General features: G+C 40.2%; 1 protein-coding gene across 1 annotated transcript in view; it reads left to right on the top strand.

Annotated features, from left to right (window-relative positions):
* The first annotated feature begins 18,778 nt into the window (after positions 1–18,778).
* LOC130570232 (synaptic vesicle glycoprotein 2C-like) overlaps positions 18,779–19,671 on the top strand; it is a 28,740-nt gene continuing 27,847 nt past the window's right edge. Inside the window, exon 1 of the mRNA XM_057360440.1 lies at positions 18,779–19,030. The gene's annotated coding sequence lies outside the window, so the exon portion shown is untranslated. The remainder of the gene's footprint in view (positions 19,031–19,671) is intronic.

The raw sequence follows: 19,671 nt of genomic DNA, 5'->3' as shown, positions 1-19,671 counted from the left end.
CACACACACACACACACACACACACATGCACATGCACACACACAAACACACGCGCACATTGATATTCACATATTCACACACAGGACTGCTGCAGAATGTGAAATAAATGTACTCCCCTGAGGGTGGACAGAGTTACGGGTCTGTTTAGTCAGTGAAACATTCTCTCTAGACTTTCAAAATAAGTTGACTTTGTTCATCTCTCTGTCTGTGTGTGTGTGTGTGATTCTCTGGGCTCAGTGAGTCAACAGCTCTTACACAGAATACATTCCGTCCCCACCCTAAATGATTCCTTATGGTTCAGGGTCCCAGACTCCCATCCGCCCCCTACTGGAGTACAGCACTAACCTGAGGTCACTATACATAAATCACATCAGTCATTTTCCCACTTTTACATAAGATACCATACCTATTGAATTTTACTCCAGTATTTTTTTCTAAATAACTAATATGCAAATATCAAATATGCTAAAACGGTATAAGTTTGCAGTTAAAAGCAGATGTAACAGCTAAACACTGACAGAACCCTGATGATACACGCTTTGTATGTGTGTGTGCTTGCAACCCAATTTGGCACACGCATGACTGCCACGTCACATGAATAAAAAAGGCTAATGTCAAGTGTTATTTCAGACTGTCAGCACAAAAACAACACACCTTGTTTGGTATGCATCTCTATCTTTTTTAAGTGGAAGAATACAAATTTGTAAACATAGATTTCAAAACCATTAAAAGACCTTTCTTATGTGTTTGCACAGAACATCAACTGAGCATTCATCATCATTATAAGAGAAAGCTGCGAGTTAACATAACACCCCACCAAAACTCACACCAAGACATCATAGATGTCAATGTCTCAACACCAGAGAACAGATTTTCCAAACCACTGTCAGACCAGACAAAGCACCTCCTTCTCTCTCTTTCAAAGTATTTTCCATTTGTAAAGGCGTCTCATGTTTGAAAGCTGCAGGCATGTATCTGCTGTGTTTGCACCTGACCAGAGCTGAGCTGTCCAGCTGAAGAGAATCTTATTGCTGATCGACGTTATTACTCTTTCAAATCTTAGAAGACCTATTGAAGGTCTAATTATGTCTCATTTTCCTATACACATACTGTATATGTATTTAAATCAATCAATATGTGTGTGTGGATGCATCATGTTCACTGTTTTTTTTTTTGTATTGCATGTTTAACTACATGACTATACATGCTATGGCTTTGGGGCGTAATAGTAAATTTCCAAATGTGTTGAAATCTGGGCTGTGAAGAGACTGAAAGTCTTTGGGAAACAAAAGCATCTGCTGGTTTGACAGTGTGGGGTTAGTGGAGCTCCTCTGCCTCAGGGTTTCTATTTCCTCTCTGCTAACAGTCGGGTGAACACAGCTCAGAGAGTCTGAGGATGAAATCACACACACACACACACACACACACACGCACACGCACGCACACGCACACGCACACACACGCACGCACGCGCACGCACACGCACACGCACACGCACACACACACACACACACACACACACACACACACACACACACACACACACAGATCTTGTGTTTAGTACGTTCGGTGATGCAGTGGGCTGTTACGGTGAGATTACAGGAGTAATATCTTTGTGTCTGTTCTGCTGAGCCGCTCTCACTGTCACGCGGGTTAACGTCCGCAATGCACCAACACACCGCAACGGGCTTTCTCAACTGAACCATCCACACGTCCAGTGTACAGCACGAATCTCATTTCAGGTGATTTTACTTTGTGTGTGCGTGTGTGTTTGACCTCTTACAGTGTGAATCTCAACATCCCACTTTGCCATTTTAAACAGCACCAGTCAGATTTTCGCAAGTTTCTTTTCTCTATAAGCAATTTCCTGTTACACAATCATGTTGATCACATGGTTGAAAGTTTAAGATTCAGTGTTTAGAGTCCAGTGCAATGTTTGTTAAAGAACCAATAATGTTTTCTGATTAAAACATGAGCGAAAAACTTCCACCATGATACCGTATGTGAGTCTTTCGTCAGTGGAACACAAAAGAAGATATTTTGAGAAATGTCATGGTTTTGTGTCCATACAATGGAAGTCAGTGGAGTTCAGTGTTGTTTGGTTATCGACATTCTTCAAAATATCTTCTTTTGCATTCTGCTGAAGAAAGAAACTCGTACAGATTTGAAATGACACAAGGGTGAATAATAAATGATGAAAGATATTTTTTTAGGTGAACTGTCCCTTTAAGTGTAGATTACTCAGTTTATCAATCCAGTAGGGGGTGATGAACTACAGACATACGGCGGTGTTCTGATTCAGGATCAGTTGCCTGAATCTGCTGTGAAGAAAACTCCTTTATTTCCGTGATGAATTAGACCACCCAATCAGACGTACAAAACGTCACTCTTTCATAAACACACCGCTTCCCTCAGCCGGTGTGTGTTCTGTCTGAATGTTGTTTTTATGGTAATGTTTGCTCTCTGTGCTCGCTTTAACTTCACATGATCGAGTGTTTGCTGTAAGAGATGTCATGAGTAACTTCATCTCGTGTCAGTGTTTGGAAAGATCAGCTGACCATACAGGAATGACATCATTGTGTACTGAGATTAAAGTGAAGATTCATGTTGTACGACTCTCTTTATCCTATAGGACACAGATCACATGTGTCTCAGAAATTTCCCATGAGAAAAAGAGTCAGAACAACGTGTCAAACTGAGCTCAGGTTTGTCAAGTCTGCAATCAAAACACAATATTATTGAAGATTTCAAATATGAACTCAAACATTTGACTGAAATCCAGGTTATTTTACCTCTACAACCCACATTCGTTTACACCTCCACAAACCACTTCATGTGTTCCAACAACCATCAGTCCTTAAACACTGAACTTTCTGTCCCTGAGCTCTGGCAGAGCTTTTGGTGAATTAATTGTTTTATTTTAACCGGCGGCTTTTTGTTGAATAATCTGAAGAGAAATTGTCCACAGATCACAACGTGTGACCGTTTGCAGCTGTCAACACCTAAACCTCGTTTTGTCTCCGTCTGATGGTGTCTGTGTGACGGTTATCTCAAACTGCATCTCTGCTGTGAGAAATCGTTCATCACACACTTTCTTTCTGTCCGTGGGCGAGTTTGAATGCTGACTGCAAATATTGACCCGTTCTTTTCTTTGGCCTGACATTGATTCTCAATCCTTGACACATAGCCTACACAAAAACCTGATTCTGCAAGGGTCTCTGTTTCACTGTCCTGAGCATTTTTACTTGGAGAAATTATATAGATCGATGAGGTTTGTGGTAGACCGCTGGTGTTAAAAATCTTTTGAGATATGAGCGCCGTGATGAAAATAGCTTGCAGTCTTTGCACTTTTGAGAAAGAAGCATTTCAATTCCCAATAACTACACCATGCTGGTGATGAGAAAACATGTACACTTTTGAGTATGTAGTCTACTTTTTATTGTGGAGAGATAATGTTTGATATTAACCCAACAGTCATGCACAAATGCTATGTAATGCAACATGTTGTGTTACATACTTTATATGTGAATTTATTTGTAAAAACATGTCTGCATTTTTTTATGATTTTGGGTTGATACAGTACAAAAAACATTTAAAAACCACTTTTCACCATGTTTCTGAAAACCTGAATGAGTTCAACATCAGAAGTAATTTACACATCATTATCACATCCGCAAAATCCATGTTTTCTAGTGTTAACGCCTGCTCTTAATATAATCAATAACAACGATCATCGAATACTGATTCTGATCGATTACTGCATCAGGAGCTCTGGGAGACATTTACATTTACATTCATGCATTTGGCAGACGCTTTTATCCAAAGTGACTTACATTGCATTGTACTATACATTTGTTTCTGACTATGTGCAATCCCCTGGAATCGAACCCTTGACCTTGACGTTGCTAGCGCCATTCTCTAACCACTGAGCCACAGGAAAGCCACAGGAAACAGACGTCCTGCTGTTGCTGTGGTAACCATGAATTATCACCATTGCATTAATGAATTAAATCATTTCCTGTTAGTCTGGCACACAAAACACATTGAAATGGGTTGGGGGCTTAAGGGAGGGTCTTTAGATTTCCAAACAGGTTCAGGGATGCAGATGCTCATTTGTTCTCACACCCAACTGTGGCCTTTTGCTCCTGGTGTCAAGCAGATTGTATGTGATCATTGTGTTTTTGCTATACACACGCACACACACAGGAACACAAGTGAAACACACCCCTAGTTACACCCTACATTTCCAAAGCAGCTACACAAAGGCAAGTGCTTGTATTTTGTTTGTGTGTAATACTGTGTACGTGCCATTTTGTTTGTGTTCGGCTGTTATCAGTCGAACACCTGCTTTATGGGGACAACTGCAGCTATACAGAAGTGAAGGAGAGAGAAAGAGAGAGATTTAACTTTATGCAACTGTGGGTCCATGTATAGCCCGTTTCTACATATTTGATTTGCAGTGAGTGACGCCATCTGATGGTGAAAGACATTAACTGTGTACTGCAGGGAGTGCTAAACTTGTCAAATCACAAGCATTGCTGGCTATCCTCATGTTGTGTTATGGATGCTTGTGTCCTGCCTTGGGTGCCGTTATTAGATTTTAAGATGATGTGTGTGTATGGTCATATTATTGCATATATTATTGCACAGTAAGCAGTAAGTATACCTTTTACATACAGTAGTCATGCTGAGAAAGAGGCGGTGGCTGCCCATGTCAATCATTGCAAAAAAATAAATACATTCACTATACACACAGAGGTCTAATTTCAATTTGTAGTTGTAGGAAAATGTGTTTGTAGGACAACTTGGGAATGAAAGTGTTGGCAAGACTGTATTTGTGTGTAAGGGAGTAAATGCTGCACACATACACACAACTGTAATGACGAATGATCCATTAGATTTGTCTCTGGAACGCTGCAGCTCTGAGATCTGGAATGCTGTGACCTTGTAAACGACAGCAGATGCCCACTCAGCGATTTTTCCCACCCGGAATTACAGTCATCATCATACGCATGAGTGCAAACTGTTCCCCCGTTCGAATAAATCAACCGTTTATTTCACACACACACACAATGCCAGTGAAATTATAACCTAAGCACTTTCTCTAATGAAACAAGCTTCTTACCTGAGGAGCATTTGAATGCTGATGGAAGTTGTGATTACTGTTATTGTGTGCACACGTGAAAGTAGAACACACACGTGAGGACGTGTGTGTTAATTGTATGCCAGAAATATATAAACGATATAAACTTAAATATAGTTAACTAAATATCATTTAATTGGTTGCCAAATTTGTCATGCGACATACACCGCATTTATTGGCTGAATCGTACGTCAACGTCACCGCCAACTTGGATCGGAAAATAGCGCTATATACAAGTACAACAGGTCAGCTGCGTTTTTTTCCTGGATTAAAAGCACAATTCCGTTTAAAATTCTAGCTTTAAATGGCATTGAAGTTGAGTATAAAAAAGTTCTGTCCCCTCTTACCTAGAATCTCCCCTGTTAACATGTGTGCTGCTGTGCAGTCTTGCCCGGTCCAACATGGCGGACTCGTTTCTCATCACTGCTCCGGGCCACAGCGTTCAATGCAGCGTCCGTCAACGTTGAATGAGGTACAATCTGAAATAACCTGATGCTCTCAGTCTTTTATATATTATCTGTGAGTATCGCCCCGTAAAGTCTTCCCAAATCAAGTGTTCCCAGTATAACTAGTTCGGTTCTGTTCAAGCTGCATGTGTTGTGACGCTTGTTTCCTTACGCACGCGCAACGCAGGTTTACTTAACAGCTATACGCACATGAAAATAACAGATAATTTGAATTATGTTTGTTTTACTGCCTCAGTGCAAATACAGCTATAGATATATCAAAGGCTTGTGTTATTCTGTGTTTGTCTTTAAACCCCACGAGCTTTAATGGACAGATTGCTCGTCTGTTACACAAGTGGAACCGCAGGGGTCTCCCTCTCACAGTATTGACTTGTTAGAGGTCACATCCATCAAGATAACAACCAAAAGATTGGGGTAAAGAAATAATATTTTTCAGCTCAGTAAACCAAAGAACGATTCTTTTATAGAATGGGTTGTTCCTGCTCCTAATAATGATTGGATGGAAATTCCAATTCCATCATGGTATAGTCAATATGTGTTTACCTTTGACCCTGCATCACATTCTGTACAGTCTGCTGTTCATGAGCTGTATTGATCTTTTAAATAATGATTTATTCTGATTAGCATTATCAAGAAATGCAGTATATTATTGGACATTGGTGTCTTTTAGCATATTTGATAGACTTTAGATCAGGATCCATCCTGCTCAACTACAGGTTTTTATGACTAAAATCAAATTTCTCTTCTCTCTATTGTAGATCATAGAAGTGATTTGCTTTGAAATCTGCTTTTGTAAAATGAGGTTTGTGAACGTGATCCACCGGTAGGTTGCACTCCTGTACCATTCTCTCTCTCTCTCTCTCTCTCTCGCTCTCTCTCTCTCTCTCTCTCCATCTCTGAGCACCTCCATCAGTCTGAATGTCTCAGTGGGGCCGTAACAGTGCAGACTTTCTCATACATTCTGTTCCTTTTATACACGCTGAACGATAATAACACAGAGAGAGAAATGACACAATACACAATTATAAGACTAACAGACACTCAGTGTACCCTCTGCTTTTATAATAAACACTCCTTTCTGTCTCGCTCTACAGCTGTCAGTCATTTGTTACACATGATGTCCTGTCCCAGCAGACACACACACACACACACACACACACGCACGCACGCACGCACGCACGCACGCACGCACGCACGCACGCACACACTTTAACGCTGTCTGATCTTTGATTGATGGCTGTCACTCACATTCCAAATACCTTGCTTTGACTTTACTAGCATAGGGAGTTTGAGATCTCATGATGAACTCGAACATTCCTCATCATATTTTTTCCAAATTTATTTGAGATTTATTTTGTAGAGTTCTGTGTCTGTTCTCCTAAATAACATCAGTGCCTGAGAAAAAATTGACTATCTGTCTGTCTTGCTTGATCTCTTTCTTTAGTGGTCATGTACCAAAGAAAATAAATGTAAACATTTATAGCATCTGTAATATTTCTCTTCCATTAGCCATTGAATATACAGCTACACATACTTCCATAAAAGATGCAGATTTATACATCTGAATAAGCCCACACACACACTGTAATATTTCTATAGTACTAATTGTATACTATAGTATCTACTATAACTGTAGTTTTTTAAAGCATTCTTATTTGGTTGCTTGACTTTCTATGATATTCCCGTCTGTACATATGGCTCAGGTCCATCCTTTAATAGAAGTCTGTTTTTGTTGTCAGTTTTACTCTCCACCAGGCGAGAATCACAAGTTCTTCTCCACAGGTCACATGATGTGCATTATGTCACTATGAATCTTTACAGTGCATCATATACTGTATATGGGCTGTTACTGTAGCACGATATCTGTTGTCGGTAATAAACACATGATGTGTTGTGTTGTACAGGACTCCGATGACCTGCATGAGCAGATGAAACACTCCACGGCCTCCATATGCCGTTTCTGCAGGATATCAAGCCAGCGGAACGCTGATCAAGAGATTCACATTTATCTTCTACACTCAAAAAAAAAGTTGTTGAACGAACTTAATGAAATTAAGGAAAACTTTTCCACGAAATTGAATTACATTTCTCCAACAAAATCTAATTAGTTTGAAACGATTCTTTATAATCTTGTTGTATGAACTTAATTTTTTTAGTAGTCTTGATTAAATTAATTGTGTCATATACATGCACGTTTTACATGAAACCAATATAAAAAACCCAATTTAATCAATTAGATTATTTCAAAGCACTCAAGGTTTTTTTATATTATACATGTTTAACATTAATTAGACATTACTTCTTTTAACTTCAATAAGTAGATATTGAGTTAATAGAACTCAACAGAATTCCAAATAAAGAATCGTAACCTCCCACGATCTAACCAAAGGCAACGCTTTTCTGAACAATGGTAACCACAAAACTCAAAAATATAACAAACTCTTCAAAACCTTAAAGATAAATGAACATTAAACACTACAAAGTGTTTCTTTTTCCTGAAAAATGCATAAAATAACACTTATTTAAGAAAATAACTTTCAAAATGCAGTTGTACGCAAAGCATGCTGGGAAATATAAGTCCTCTGCCCAATTGTAACTGTTTTATGTTAACACAAAACAACTCCTTTATGTTGTCCCAACATGAATGGATTCAGTCATATGACTAAACATAAAAAAATCATGTTGTGACCAAATTTTCCAAAAGTTGTGTTAATTTAAAGTTAATTTAAGCAAGTTAAGTAAATTGAACAAACAGCAAAAAATCTTTTTTTTGAGTGTGTGTGTGTGTGTGTGTGTGTGTGTACTTGTACATCTGTATTTGTGAGGACCGGTTTGAGTTGTAGACCAGCGGTGTGAGGACAAGGAGAGTAAAATGAGGACATTCACTTCCAGAGACCCCTTTAAAGGGCTGTTTGAGGGTGAAGACTTGGTTTTAGGGTTTAGGTTATAATCAGGTGTAGGGTCAGGCATGTAGTTCTGATGGTTAGGGTAACGGGCTAGAGATTGCATTGCATCAATGTATGTCCTCATAAAGATAGCTGCGCAAACGTGTGTGTTTGTGGCCGTTTATTAAATTTCTCCTGATTGGGTTGATGGAGGTGCAGGTATTATAGCCATGGTTCTCATTTACTAATACTAATATAGCTGACTGACCAGACGCTAATGAAATGATGAGATGAGATATGCCGTCTGCAAGGCCCGAGATGTTTGTCCTTGATCTCTTTTTCTCTTATATAGGATTGCTATATGCAGATAATGTTAAATAATAGAGCACTGGTTCTCAAACTAGGGACCCCAAGATGGATCCGGGAGGGGGACATAGAAATAGAAATGTATCATACATTTTGTGCAGTATGGTCAATAAGACCACCAACCAAAAGAAGTGATGTTCCAGCATTGTATAATTGAATATATTTTGGGTTGGATTAAAATTCTACATTTAAGATCACAAGGCTTTATTTGGGGTGCCCCCGAGCGATTCTCCCTACACAAAGGGGGCCTTACAACGAAATTGTTTGAGAACCACTGTAATAAAGAGATAACATAAGCCTGAAATATTACACAGTCACACTGATAAAAAGTACCATGGTATAAGGCTTTTGTTAATATCGCTTTCTTTCACTTGGATGAATGAATATAGTTTCATTCGGTACCACTGCACTACTTCTTTTGTAATAGTAAATCCTGCCTTGTTTTGACGTTTACAATAATGCACAAATATTTTAATATAAACACATACATTATACACAAATACACACATAAAACAACGGCAACAGAACGCCAGAAATAAGCCTCAGCAGTCTGAATATATATCATTGTAAAAAATGAAACCAGTTCTAACTTTGCCAACCCACCCTTGGTTAAAGGTCTTGCTCTCTTTTTTATTTCTACCCACAGACAGGGAAATATCCACTTCAGGACCAGTGTTTGGTGTAACTAAGCAATTAGTTACTGTAATTTAATTACTTTTCCCATGAAAAAGTAAAGTAAGGGATTACTCTTATTTTTTATGTAATTTAATTACAGTTACTTTTGATGTCATTAAACTAAATACTTTGTGTAATATATGTGTGTGCAATAGTGGAATTGACATCAAAATTCAAAGTCTAACTTTAAAATCTGTGCTTTAATGTATAATTCTCACATTTGTAATACTTTGGTCAGTTAATAATACTACTTTATGTAGTTTAATATTATTTATTTTAATGAATTAGAAGAGCTGTTTCATGTCTATGCCTGAATCACTTAACTAATCAAGGTTAATATAGGATATAGAAAGTAATTAGTAATAAGTAATGAAATACTTTTTGGAGAGAGTCATTTGTACAGTAATCTAATTAACTATTGAATATGTAATTAATAACTAGTAATGAATTACGTTTTCAGAGTTACTTGCCCAACACTGTTCAGGACCCTAGAGGACACCGTTTACTCCACAGTGATCCACTTCTAATGCATGTGGACAGATCACAGACCCCTGGAGAGGCCGAGCGGTGAAAACGCAGAATTTGATCATCCGTGACGTGAGCGTGTGTTTGTGGCCCTGGGGTTTGTGTCAGACACCCACACTTGATCATAGATGCTCCTTTGACCCGAACATCATTTCAAACAAATGTCATGCAGCGACAATTCACCCTTACTTTAAACTCTCTAAGAACGTTTAATGTATTAGTAGCTATTTGTTCACTGCAGTCTTTGAATAAGACTCAATATGTTTGTGTTCAACATCATGAGTCCGGTATGAATGCTTGTTTAGATGAGCTCAAGACTTCCATCAGAATTAGCATTAGTAAAATTCATATTACTAGCATCAACCTTCCGTCCCTTCAGAAGGAGAATGGAGTTTGAACAGAACGATCCTGTACGACCGGTTACCATGGAGATTTAGTCTTCAGTAAAGCATCACTTCTTGTTGATGATCCTGAAAACAACAACAAACATGAAAGTTGAGAGATTGTGCACACACCAGGAGAACCAAGATGAGTGTTTCTGTTTGTGCAATTCTGTGTGTGTGCTTTTGTATTGTGAGTGTGTTTGTTTTTGCATGCGTGAGTGTGCGTGCGCTTCTGTGTGTGTTTTTGTATGTGTGAGTGTGTGTGCGTGCGTGTGCTTCTGTGTGTGTTTTTGTATGCGTGAGTGTGTGTGCGTGCGTGTGCTTCTGTGTGTGTTTTTGTATGCGTGAGTGTGTGTGCGTGCGTGTGCTTCTGTGTGTGTTTTTGTATGCGTGAGTGTGTGTGCGTGCGTGTGCTTCTGTGTGTGTTTTTGTATGCGTGAGTGTGTGTGCGTGCGTGTGTGTTTTTGTATGCGTGAGTGTGTGTGCGTGCGTGTGCTTCTGTGTGTGTTTTTGTATGCGTGAGTGTGTGTGCGTGCGTGTGCTTCTGTGTGTGTTTTTGTATGCGTGAGTGTGTGTGCGTGCGTGTGCTTCTGTGTGTGTTTTTGTATGCGTGAGTTTGTGTGCGTGTGTGTGTGTGTATGTTTTTGTATGCGTGCGTTTGTGTGTGTGCGTGCGTGGCTTGTGTGTGTGTGTGGTGATTCATACACTTGTTTGTGGATGAAAAGAAGAGATGGCGCTGGTGTAAAAGATATTTAAGGAGCAAATAAAATAATGTGTGAGATGGTTAGACAGCACAATCCAGGAGACGTTCCCATCTGAATCTTTGTGTTTTTCTCTGTTGTGTTGTGCATTAGCTGTGGGGCTTTAAAGAAAGTCATCCAGCGACATTATGAGAATCATGTGAAGAGTTTGAACTCCTCTCCTGTTGCCTTCAGCTGTTCTCTCACTAGACCTCACACACACAAACACAAACGCAGAGATAACACAACGTGTAGCCGTGGGAGTTTAAAAAAATAAATGTATTTTTAGTTGATTGTGACATCACTGTAGAGCACAATGGCCAGCGGCGGTACGCCACTCAAATACACTTTAAGCCACGAACACGCTGTACTGAAACATCTGCTAACGTTTTCTCTCTCACGTTTTCTCATTCTCTCTGTTTTCTCCCTGAAGCGCTCCATTTGCCCTCAATAAAAATCAACCGCTACAGAAACCTGAGTTCAGACGCGTGTTCTGTAAACGCAGACTGGTCTCCTGTAAGGTGAAGTGGAGTGTGTGAAATACAAAAGTTGAAATTTTTCTGCACAGATATGTTTTACACAAACTTGATAAAAAAACCTCCATCACGTAATTCCTCTTTGCGTCCAGCACAACATTTATATTTTGTCATTTAGCAGACGCTTTCATTCCATGCATAAGTGTCCAGACGTTAGAGTATTTGTTTTGGTTTATCTTTCATTGTGTGTGTTTGTGTTTAGTCGGGTCATTATTCACATGAATGAGCACTTTTGAAGGATGTTTTCCGTTCTGTTGTTGCTGGATCGATTAATGTGTCTGATTCCAGCACAGATCTGACAGGAAGTAGGTCAGCAGAAGCACACCTCCTCCTGTTCAGAATAAATGAACAACATTTAATAATAATGACCGTCTGAAATAACCAACGCTTTTGTCCTGCAGTTTTCTAATGTTTCAATATCAGATACGGTGTCATTTTTGCATGTTCTGTTCCTTTAATTGGATGCTTTCCTCTCTAGAGAACAAATCTAGAATCCACATCACAGAGGTTTTAGAGCTCCCAGGAACAAGAGTTTAAGTTTTGTAAATCAAAGAGTGCTTCCATCTAAAAGCGTATCTGATTCTAATAGAACAGCCACTCGGTGCTCAGTGTTTCAATCTTTAGGATTCTGTTTGCTGGACCTTCATTTAGTATCTGTGAATGTGGAAAGATGGTTTAAGATGACAATGTTGGGCTTGACAGTCTTGCACACTTATAGAATAACTGCGATCCGATCTCTTTAGTATTTCAGCAAAGATGCTTCAAGTGTGGTCTTTGCAGTTTTTCCCCAAATTAAAATGTCTCAGTTTTAGATGGTTCGGGTGAATTCCAAACAATTCTGGTATATATAAAATATCAGTTAAACAGAAAATGGCTGTTGAAAAAATGCTACATATATAGACTTATTTCTGACAATTAGATCTGTATTTTCTGAGGATTTTTCTGTGGACCCTTGGGGAAAGATGTCAGTGTTTATGATAGACGTGCAGTGATCTGATGATGATGATCATTTGAAAGGCCAGTTCTCTGCTCAGACTCTTTTAATGACAGACGTTGTTTAACTGCTGTGATGTTAGCGGCTTCAAGGCTTCTGATTCAATATACAACACGTCAGTACACTAGTCCCTGTGAGGTGAGATCTTTTACTTGAGCTGTTTTTCTTTCATTTCTTTCATTTATATTTTACATTTCCATAAAGTGTGGTGTTTCTGTCATCAATAAAAGCTGCTTTTCTAGAGAGGAGAGACAGTATTACTGCAGTTTACCACCACTGTGTGTGTGTGTGTGTGTGTGTGTGCGTGTGTGTGTGTGTGTGTGTGTGTGTGTGAGTGTACCTTGTAAACCCTACGGTATGGGGACAAATGTGTCGAAAATAGATAGCATATACAAAATGTCCCCACAAAGATGGCAATATCCAAAACCCTTGTCCTTGAGGGGACATTTTTTTGTCCCCATGAGGAAACAAGCTTATAAATCATACAGAATGAACTTTTGTGAAAATGTAAAAGAGCAGACAGTTGTGTGTGATTGTTAGGGTTAGGGGGAGGGAATATGAGATACAGTTTGTACAGTATAAAAACCATTGTGTCTATGGAATGTCCCCATAAAACATGGAAACCCAACATGTGTGTGGGTGTGGGGGGGGGCTACCACTGAGAAGCCATCTCTCTTTAAATGTGTTGAAGTGTAAGACGAGCGAGTGTGTCGAGTAAAGATGAGGCGTGACACAGCTGCTGCAGACCCTTCAGGGTGGGTTTCCCTCCTCCACTCAGGACTCGCAGTGGAAATGTGTCATGTGACTCCAGACAGCCAATCAGACACCGCAGTGTGGGGATTCCATGTGTGGGGGTGTATAAACAACTTAATGACACATTACGGCATTACATTAATAGAGATTAACACGGCACAACGCTTCAAGGTTTGGCTACATGAAGATCTTCATTCCAAATAAATATTTTCGTAACACATAAATAAATGTGGAGAGATGTATGACCACACACATACGAATACATACATAGAATTGATTCCGTTATTGAACCTTTAAATTGTGATTTCATTTTTGGCTGATGGATGAAAAAATGTCCAAAACAAATCTCCTTCACATCTCTCACAGCTGTGTCTAGACATCAAAAGATTATTTTTTCATATGAACTGGAGAAGTTGTGAATACAGCTCCACAATAACAATCTCTCTAAAGAGGAGAGTGCTAGAATCTTGATTTATTTTTTGCACACACACACACACACACACACACACACGCATGCACGCACGCACGCACACGCACACACGCGCACACACGCACACACACGTGGGCGCAGTAGAGAATAAAGCCAATTAACATCAATGTCAGCAGCCATTTATTATCCGAGCAGGTAACCTGAGATGACAGCGAGGGTCCTGTCAGAGCCGTACACCCCCACAGATCCGCTCTCTCTTTTTCTTCATTTATCTCCCTGTTTCTCCTCCCACGTCTGTGATGGGATGGAAGCACAAACGCAGGTTCACAACGAGCTGTGTGATGATGTGTCTGCACATATGTTCCTCATTGTTCCTCACAGCTCATGTTATATTGACAGAGCCGCACCTGAAATGAGCAAACACGCAGCAGAACGCTCCTCCGCACCTGTGCCAGGTGTGTGTGTGTGTGCGTGTCCGTGACCCATGACCGGGCGGCGTGGATGATGCCCACCGTCCAAGGTTTGTCAACTATACATGCTTTGAGTGAACAAACGTTAATCATACACAAAATAACTTAACATATGCCATCTATTTTCGATCACAAAAGCTTGTATTTTCCTTTCGGTGAATTAAATTGGGATGTTGGGCGTCGAGGACACAAAAGCTTTTTACATAGTTTGATTTTTGTTAATGCAAACTTCACAAAAATAAGTATTATTTTCTTCTATAACAATAAATCTCTCTGGACAGATGTGTGGTCACAGTTCAGACACCCGCCCACTCCTGTCTGCTTGTTTTGTCACACCTGTCACATGACCGGCGGGTTGCCACAGCGGTGGGACGTCATGCCAAACCGTTTATGGATGTGTTTCTGTCTATTCTATTCACTGTGATGAGAACAGATGACATTCAGGAGTGACAGAGAAGAGTTGAAATCTGATGAGACGTGATGTCATTTCTGTCACATTCTCCGTGTTTCCCTTCTCAGAAAACCCCGCTGTGTCTCACAAACCTCTTTTACACACACACACACAGCGGGCAGCAGTGAACTCGGATGATGAAAGAGACTCAAATCCTTCCTTTGAATAATTCACACGGGGCAGTTTAGCAGTATGTCAGGCCGCTCGGCCTTGAATGAAACGAATCCAAAGAGAATTTCTCATGAGCTGGAGGCAGAAGCAGGGAATTCCCGCAGAAATGCAGCTACACACGCTTATTTAAACCTTCATAAATGATTATTCGTTCATTTTGTTTTTGAACATGGATGATCAATGAGAAGCTTTGCTAGGCAACTGGAATTCCAGAGACTGAGAAAGTCTCTGTAGATATTTATATTTTTTTATTTGAGTTATTAGGACCGTGTACAATATTGAACATAAATGTTTCCATTTGATGCACTGTACCCGATTTAACCTATGGGTATGGATTTTCATTATTAAAGGGATAGTTCACCCAAAAATAACAATTCTGTCATCATTTACTCACTCTCAGGTTGTTTCAAACCTGTTTAAATTTCTTTGTTCTGTTAAACACAAAGAAAGATATTTGTAAGAATGTTAGCAATTTTCAGTTCTGTGACATCATCCACTACCATAGTAGGAAAAACAATATTGTATGTTTTGTTGTTCTGTTGAACACAAAGTGAGATGAGGTTGAAGAATTTAGGAACACAAACAGTTCTGGGGCTCATTTGACATACCATTTAGTTTTTCCTACTATGGCAGTCAATGATGTCACAGAATTGAAAATTGCTAACATTCTTCCAAATATCTTTGATGACAGAATTTTCATTTTTGGCAGAACTATCCTTTTAATATATCCATTAATAACCTTTTCAAAGTCTTAACCTGTTTTTTATTTTTTTTAGTGTCGTGTATGTGTCACCAGCACTGCAAAAGTTTCCTGATTGTTCTCCTGGTCATAACAAAAAAGTCATCGACTCATTTGTGTGTTCATGTTGGAAAAAATTCCGGACTGTGGCTGGTTTGTCGCATCCAGGCAGTCTTCTGCCCTCTGATGGCACCGACACTAAAGTCCAGCTCTGTGTAGATGAGAGATAACACTGAGACAAACCATCACAAACACACACACTTGAGTAAGAACAGCACTTAAGCATGATGGGAAATGTTAGCGCTGGCTGAAATCACCGTCTCTGTGGGTCAGATAGAGAGCTGGAGGAGACTGCAAGGTTAATGACATCAGACCGAGAGGAACTGGTACAGAATGTCTTTCTGGAGCTCTGGTACGGTCACTGTTATATACTGAACTGTAGTTCTGCCACTGGAATAAAGAGTTAAATGACTTGAAGAGCTGTCTTGTTTTCCACAGGAAGAATAACAGCAGACAGGTGTGTGGTACAGCATGAGGGTGAGTGAATACTAACCCATATTTCACACCAGTTCTTAAAAGGACAGTTCACCAAAAAATGAACATTCTTTCATCATTTACTCACCCTCGTGTCATGTCACACCTGTATGACCAGAGCACAAAAGAAGATATTTTGAAGAACGTTGATAATCAAACAACACTGAACCCCATTGACTTCCATTGTATGAACACAAAATCCACTGAGACATTTCTCAAAATATCTTCTTTTGTGTTCCACGGACTTTATTGGGTTTTTAGACTCCTCTTGTATGTGTGAAGTAACTGTAATGCATGAATATCTGCTGCTGACCTCCAACAGCACCACGTCCATCTTCTTACAAAATGTAAGTGTTAATTCAAGTTCAAAGCTCATTTCTCTGTCTGAAAACTGTCTGTAATGATCTGCGTTTGCGAAAGTTTGCATGCAGAAAGTGAATGTTTTGGCAGACAGGCGAGCATTTTAACAGGCACCAATTACACCCTTCCATCCACCCACCGGGGTCCTCACCACCACGCCTGCAGGTGTGTGTTGTTATCTGCAGACACGCGCACACACACACACACACACACGCACGCACACACACACACACACACACACACACACACACAGTGTTAAAAGCTCCCTGTTTTCAGGTTATTTGCATGAAATTAGTCGCCCACTGATGCAAGTAATTGCGCATCAATTAAAAGCAACATCACGCGTCCAGATAATGATGGAGAGTGAATTGAGAACATTGTGTTGTTATCTGCATCTCTCGTTTGCACTTTTGTCAGTTTAGAAGGCTGTAAATGATATCGTTATATGGACTGGAATCATGACGAGAGGTTTGACAAAAGATGTGGATGTGTCATACTAACAAATTAGAGGTATTCTGGCAGAAGTGATGGGTTGTGCAAAAGTTGCCCTTAGGTTTTCTGGGTGGTTGCTGGGTTGTTTGTGCTGGTTGCTAGGGCTGCTAAGGAGTTGCTAGATTGTTCTGGGTGGTTGCTAGGGTTTTATTGTTGCCAGGGTGCCTACGGTGTTTTGGTGACACTTTGGTATATCTAAAGATGATCTGATCATTAAGCTTCTAACACAAGAGGCTGTCTCCACACTCATTTTTGTAGGCCCTGATCAATATGCTATCACCATGGCAACAGACCCACCCTCTCACATCTGTGCTAAAAGAATTGAAATATTAGAGCTGGAGTTATTCAACTCAAAGAAAGCAGTGAAAAGCAATATCATTTATAGAGGCTACGTTGTTCTACATGACACAAATACTGTAGTGTTTACTATAGTGAAATATGCTATACATAGGATATGTACTGTAGCAAAATGACTATAATTTACTATATGGTAAATCTTTCAGTAGACGCAAATAGAAATTTTAGGTTTTACTTGTGTGGATGTACAACAAGAGCCAAAGGCTTGAAACCACCTATTAATTTGAATGTACAAAATAAATGATTATGATGACTATGGATATGATGTGGGTCCTCTAGAGCTAAAATCTAAAACCAACTAAAATCTGTTTTTCTGATAATATAATTTGTAAAGAGTTTGCATTCAATTACATATATAACTTTAAGTTTTGTCTTTTTTTGTCATGCCAATAAAACTTGAATCTTCTTGGATGGAGATGGAAACTTTGTTAGTGCCCATTTGAAGTGAAAACAGCCTCCAGACAGCTGCTGTCGGATCCGCGGGCCACTGCATTTGCATATTTATTGCTGCTGTTAGAATGAGAAGGGAACCCTCATCTCTTCCTTCCTGCAGTTTTGTGCTTCTTTTCATTCTCAAGATTTCCAGAAGATCATTCAGAGAGTTTGAGGGCCTCCTTTCCATCTGTGTGGAGAGGCTGGATAGAATGTGAGATGGATTTTCTCCTAACAGCTCTCCGGGGAACCGTTTTAGCTCAAAACAAAACCGAAAAGCCTACTCGTGCCCGGACTAATTTCACACGTGCCTTTGTGATGTTAATAGACATTGGCTTCAGAATCAGAACTGTGAACTCCAGCTGAAACTTTAAAGCTTCTTGTATCAGCTAATATCACAAGACATTATAAGAGAGTTCTTTTATATCGTGCAGTGGTTTGGAATCTGTTGTGTTGGGTCTGTTTTGCGTGGTCTGTTCAATGTATGGTCCGTTTTTGAGTGGATTCGTTTGGTGTGGTTCTGCAGGGTTTTGCTTTGGTGGCTCGTGTTAACCTAACCGCGCTCACTTCAGCACCACGGAGAGTTCCATTATCCGCGTGCACTCGCGCCCACCCGATACTCATCCCCACGAATTCTCATCTCCTGGCGGGTCTCCATCCACGATGACTCGAGTCAAACCTCGTGCCGCAGTTTTATTCTCGTTATTCTCGGGGGACGCGCAGAAAGTTGCGCCCGTGTCACTCCGACAAAGCAAGAGAAAAGCCTCCGGAGAATCGTGACTCGAGGAAAAAGAGCAATGCGTCACGGGTGGGGAGGGGGGGGTGTAATTCATATCCACGCATACATTCACAGTGTACACTCACCGCGCCGCGTCACATTCACTGGGACTCTCTCTCTCTCTCTCTCTCTCTCTCTCTCCCTCACTCACTCGCTCTCTCACTCGCTCTCTCTCTCTCTCTGGCTCTCTCCATCACTTCTCATTTCTTCTTGAAGTACCGCAGAGAGAGCGCGCCTCCGCCGCTGATGCTGCATTGAGGAGAACGTAAGAAAAGAAAGTCTGAAGAAAGATCCGCGTTCCCGCGGTCCGGTCCGCTTGAGATGGAAAAGATGGCGTGAAATCCGGTCGGTGAGTGATTTTGTGCAAGTGCTTGTGAAGGTTTACGCACGGAAAAGCGCATAAAATTAACTTTTGTTGCATTAACACGGGACGCGCTGTTGCGTCCAAAAAGCAAGATGCGTTTTTTTGCAAAGTTGAACTGCTTCAACTCGACTCGCCGTCTGATAAACGGCACGCTCGTGACGCAAAGCGCGGAATATGACGCGACGCAACAGCCAAAGCGTCCGTTTGTCGCATGTGTACGCAAATCAGCTATTAAAATAATTGATACGAAACTCAAGAACCCGTCGTGTGTAAATCTCTCCGTGTCCACATTGAAAGCAAAGCCGCGCCTGATTTTTTCACTGTAGTTCCATTTCTCCAGTCGGAATTAATGAGATAAAAGTGTTATTATGCGCTGTCACATTATAGCCTACTTTTAGAAAAAAGAACGAAAAAGCATAGCTTAAAACATAAAAATGAATTAATAGCCTATTAGCTATATAAACGCTTTTTTTACATCATTATAAATTGTAGCATTCAGATTATTCATGTTGTTTTAACCTAACACATAAACGAGTGCTGTGTTAAAGTAGACGGTTGTGATTTTTGGGTTTGACCTGCTGCTGTGCTTTACCAGGCGGAACTGCACACTTTCATACAGTATTGAC

The sequence above is a fragment of the Triplophysa rosa genome, linkage group LG19, assembly GCF_024868665.1.
Source record: "Triplophysa rosa linkage group LG19, Trosa_1v2, whole genome shotgun sequence".
Classification (NCBI taxonomy): Eukaryota; Metazoa; Chordata; class Actinopteri; order Cypriniformes; family Nemacheilidae; genus Triplophysa; species Triplophysa rosa.
Note: the sequence above shows the minus strand (reverse complement) of the source record. Positions and strands in the feature narration are given on the sequence as shown.